Source organism: Rana temporaria, chromosome 10 (genome assembly GCF_905171775.1).
Source record: "Rana temporaria chromosome 10, aRanTem1.1, whole genome shotgun sequence".
In the NCBI taxonomy this organism is placed as follows: domain Eukaryota; kingdom Metazoa; phylum Chordata; class Amphibia; order Anura; family Ranidae; genus Rana; species Rana temporaria.
In genome coordinates, this window is record NC_053498.1 from 12,833,425 (window position 1) to 12,839,092 (window position 5,668).

Consider the following 5,668-nt stretch of genomic DNA (forward strand, 5'->3'; position numbering starts at 1 on the left):
AAAAAAAAAAAAATGTTTTTTACTCATCTGGAAATGCCTGTTGCAATGCGGTCCCACGAAATCTGCCTTTAGAATCACTTAGGATTCTGACATCATCTCCCTCTAATGCTCCTGGGAAATGTGTGTCATCATTTCCCAGGATGCAGTGCGCTGTCCAATTATCACTCTCCATCCAAGACTTCCAGGAAGTAAGTGCTTGTAGGCTTCACAATGCCCACAAGCAAAATGACAACGGTGTAGACATAGTTTTATAAACTATCGTTTTGAATATCTATGCGGATCAGAGGCGGATTGTAAAATAGTAAGTGACCAGATTTATATTATAAAAACGCAGGATGAAAGGACATACCGTATTTATCGGCGTATACCGCGCACTTTTTTGCCCTGAAAATCAGGGCAAAATCGTGGGTGCGCGATATACGCCGATACCCGCTTTCCCGCGCCGAGTTTGAATACTGCGCCGGCATATACCGAGCGCAGTACACTCGTGTATAGTCGGGCAGTCTCGGCTCCTCCCGCGCTCGAGTCCTGGACGTGAGCGCGACAGTAGCCGAGCCTGCCCGAGTGTACTGCGCTCGGTATATGCCGGCGCAGTATTCAAACTCGGCGCGGGAAAGCGGGAAACGAGCGAGGAGGACGCCGCAGAAGGACGTCGGACCCGACGAAGAGGACACCTGAAGCCGCAGACGGACGCCGGACCCGACGAGGCCGCCGATGGACGCCGCGCAAGACACCAAAACTGTAAGTACAAAATCCTTTTTTCCACAGGAATTTCTGGCCAACTTTAGGGGTGCGCGCTATACGCGGGAGCGCGCTATACCCCAATAAATACGGCACATTTAAAAAATGCTAATTGTGGTTGGAACTCCGCTTTAAGGACCGGAAGGATTTATCCACTTCCTGACCAGGCCATTTTTTGCGATACGCCACTGCGTCGCTTTAACTGACAATTGCGTTGTCGTGCAGCACTGTACCAAAACAAAATTTACGTCCTTGTTTTCCCACAAATAGAGCTTTCTTTTGGTGGTATTTGATCACCTCTGCGGTTTTTATTTTTTGCGCTATAAAAAAAAGAGCAACAATTTAGAAAAAAAACAATATTTTTAACTTTTTGCTATAATAAATAAATAAAATCAGTTTAGGCCAATATGTATTCTTCTACATTTTTCTGGTAAAAAACAAAAATCGGAATAGTCATATATATTGATTTTTATATCTATATTTATATATGATTGTTTGTGCAAAAGTTATAGGCCCGGATTCACAAAGCACTTGCGCCGACGTATCTCGAGATACGCTGCGTAAGTGCAAATATGCGCCGTCGTATCTGTGCGCCGTGCCCACAAAACTAGGATACGCCTAAAAACAGGCTTCATTCCACCGACGTAATTTGCCTACGCCGGCGTAGAGTGGGCGCATATTTACGCTGGACGCATGTGGCGCTCCCATTGATTTTCTATTTAAATATGCAAATTAGGGAGATACGCCGATTCACGATCGTACTTGCGCCCGACGCAGGCTACGACTGGTGCGCGTAAGTTGTACGTATGGCGTAAAGTTATGCCCCATAAAGGAGGTGTAACTCAGCAGCATCCATGCAAAGGGCTGCACCAGGGAACACAAGTCGACGTATTTTACGTAAATACGCTACTGACTGGGAGTAGAGAGAGATCACTGTTCCTAATCAGTAGGAACAGCAGATCTCTGTCTACTTCCCTGACAGAACAGGGATCTGTCTGTTTACATTGATAGAGCCTCGTTCTGTCTCTCTGAGGAGCGATCAAAGGGTTGCCGGAGGACATCACAGCAGCCGGCCATGTAGTTTGGCTCTGGCGTCACGCCGCGGGTGCGTGCGCACGCCTCCTTTAGGTCTTGAAGTGGCCAACGGACAGCTACGGCAATTTGCGCAGGGGAGCCAACCTGCCGCCCTATTACGACGGTGGCTGGTAAGCAAGGTGTTAATTTAGAACAAAAAAAGGACCACATGGGTCTGTAAAGATTATGTTATTTAATTTAAAGGGGTGGTTCACCCTAAAAACTACTTTTTTTTTATTGCACTGGCCCCCCACATTACAATACGATTAAGGCTATTATTTTTTTTTTATGCTGTACATACCTTAGTACAGCATATTCACCCGTGGCTTCGGGGTTGCGAGTCCCGCGGGAGTGGGTGTTCCTAACATGTCTGTGATTGACGTTTTGACCAAAAACGAGCTCCCCCCGTCGCGTAAGCCGCGTCACGGTTGGCGAAAGGAGCCGAACGGCGAGTCGGCGCTATACTGCGCATGCGCATCGCCGTTCGGCTCCTTTTGCCAATCGTGACGCGGCTTACGCGACGGGGGAGCTCGTTTTTGGTCAAAACGTCAATCACAGACATGTTAGGAACGCCCACTCCCGCGGGACTCGCAAGCCGGAAGCCACGGGTGAATATGCTGTACAAAGGTATGTACAGCATCAAAAAAAAAATAATAGCCTTAATCGTATTGTAATGTGGGGGGCCAGTGTAATAAAAAAAAGTAGTTTTTAGGGTGAACCACCCCTTTAAATCATTAATTAATTTATATACCCGACACTCCTGAGTAGGGCAAGCCCTCCTGTGCAATAAAGGACTGCTAGTGGAAGGAAAAGCCTGAGGGAGCAAAGAATAGGGTAAGTACTTATTTATATGTCACCTTTATAATTATCCTAAATGCAAAATAAGTAGATAACCCCTAGCAGCGAGCAGAGGAACCCATGTCATATGTATTTTTACCCTGAGATCTGCTTTAGCTACAACAGGGAAATATCATGTCTCCTGCCCTCCCAGAAAGGTGTTCCAATGTAGGAACTGTGATGGGAACAAACTCTGCGATGTCCACCCAAATAAATGAACATAGGAGGAGAGGCAGGAGAACCCTTATGGTGTAGTAAGTAGGTGGCATTGTTGGATGATTTAACAACCATTAAAAACACTTACATTTGGTGAGGTTGTGAGTAGCCAAAATGTATGGAAAATGCAACCTTCCAGTTGGGTATCTGGAGAACGCCCCATCTCCATGCAGGAAGGAGGCGGTTAGGAACCCAGCCCTAGGTCCTCAGGGGGGATATTAGGATGGTGGAGAAACCCAAAAGTGGAGAGAAAAAATTCTGTCAATGTTTATTTGGTAGAGGTACCATTGGCAGTGTAGAGCATTGGTCATGGAAGGGTCAAAGTCATCGGTACTAAAGAGCAAACATTGGTGTCACCAATAATTGTTTGCTCATTATCATACCTCCCAACTTTTTGAGATGGGAATGAGGGAGACCTATCAGCAAAAGTATGCAGGCATAGGACACACCCATTACCACGCCCCCTTAAAGGAGAATTGTACAAAAAAAACAAGGATTGGTTAAACCCATTAGTGCTTTTTTTTACCACTACTATTCCTTTATATTGGCTTTTGGAATTTACAAGTGCAGCAATTTAGGGCTGGAAAACACTTTTTGATTCATAAAAAGTGCATTTTATAGACCATATTTTCCGGCGTATAAGACAACCTTTTGTACTTCAAATTTTCCCTCAAAAGTCTTATACGCCGGTACCTGTATGCGCGGCGGGCGTCCATTGTTCAAAAGCCGCCCCTCCTCCTGGTGCTATTCTATGGTAGGCGGGAACACTGTTTCCCAGCAGCGCCTCTGTCCAGTGTTCCGCCTATCATGGCTGTCTTCTCATCTTCGGCCTCGGACAAGAGGACATCCGTGATAAGCGGAACACTGAACACAAGGCACTGCTGGGAAACTGAGTGTTCCGCCTATCTCGGAACAGCACGAGGAGGAAGCGCGGATTTTAAACAATTGACACCCGTAATCTGAGACTGCATGTGAGGAAAAGGTAAGGGAACGTCCAGGTGAGGGATGTAATGGCACGGGAAAAGTGAGGCATGTAATGGCAGGGGAACAGTGAGGCGTGTAATGTCAGGGGAACAGTGAGGCGTGTAATGGCAGGGGAACAGTGAGGCATGTAATGGCAGAGGAACAGTGAGGCGTGTAATGGCAGGGGAACAGTGAGCCGTGTAATGGCATGGGAACAGTGAGGCGTGTAATGGCAGGGGAACAGTGAGGCGTGTAATGGCAGGGGAACAGTGAGGCGTGTAATGGCAGGGGAACAGTGAGGCGTGTAATGGCAGGGGAACAGTGAGGCGTGTAATGCAGGGGAACAGTGAGGCGTGTAATGCAGGGGAACAGTGAGGCATGTAATGGCAGGGGAACAGTGAGGCATGTAATGGCAAAGTACAGTGAGGCATGTAATGGCAAAGTACAGTGAGGCATGTAATGGTACAGTACAGTGAGGCATGTAATGGCAGGGGAACAGTGAGGCGTGTAATGGCAGGGGAACAGTGAGGCGTGTAATGGCAGGGGAACAGTGAGGCGTGTAATGGCAGGGGAACAGTGAGCCGTGTAATGGCAGGGGAACAGTGAGCCGTGTAATGGCAGGGGAACAGTGAGGCGTGTAATGGCAGGGGAACAGTGAGCCGTGTAATGGCATGGGAACAGTGAGGCGTGTAATGGCAGGGGAACAGTGAGGCGTGTAATGGCAGGGGAACAGTGAGGCGTGTAATGGCAGGGGAACAGTGAGCCGTGTAATGGCATGGGAACAGTGAGGCGTGTAATGGCAGGGGAACAGTGAGGCGTGTAATGGCAGGGGAACAGTGAGGCGTGTAATGGCAGGGGAACAGTGAGGCGTGTAATGGCAGGGGAACAGTGAGCCGTGTAATGGCAGGGGAACAGTGAGGCGTGTAATGGCAGGGGAACAGTGAGGCGTGTAATGGCAGGGGAACAGTGAGGCGTGTAATGGCAGGGGAACAGTGAGGCGTGTAATGCAGGGGAACAGTGAGGCGTGTAATGCAGGGGAACAGTGAGGCATGTAATGGCAGGGGAACAGTGAGGCATGTAATGGCAAAGTACAGTGAGGCATGTAATGGTACAGTACAGTGAGGCATGTAATGGTACAGTACAGTGAGGCATGTAATGGCACAGTACAGTGAGGCATGTAATGGCACAGTACAGGGAGGCATGTAATGGCACAGTACAGGGAGGCATGTAATGGCACAGTACAGTGAGGCATGTAATGGTACAGTACAGTGAGGCATGTAATGGTACAGTACAGTGAGGCATGTAATGGTACAGTACAGTGAGGCATGTAATGGCACAGTACAGGGAGGCATGTAATGGCACAGTACAGGGAGGCATGTAATGGCACAGTACAGGGAGGCATGTAATGGCACAGTGAAGCAAGGCGGTCGTCTTATAAGGTGAGTATATCCCAAAACCAAGATTTTAGCTGGAAAATTAGGGGGTCGTCTTATATGCCCAGTCATCTTATACGCCGGAAAATACGGTACATCTATATAGATCAGACCACAATAAGGGACAAATGAGGAGGAAAGAGGGACAGAGGGGAATTGCTCCAAATCAGGGACAGTCCCTCGAATCAGGGACAGTTGAGAAGTTGTCATTACTTCTGTTGACTTCGACCCTTCCATGACCAATACTCCATACTGCCAAGGGAGCCTCTGCCGCATAAACCATTGACCGACTTCTTCTTTCCACCTACAAGTTCTATCATTGAATGTATCACTACTCACACACAGTAATAAAATATACAGTAAAACAAACTTTTTTATATATTTCTGGTCTTTGATTGATCTGG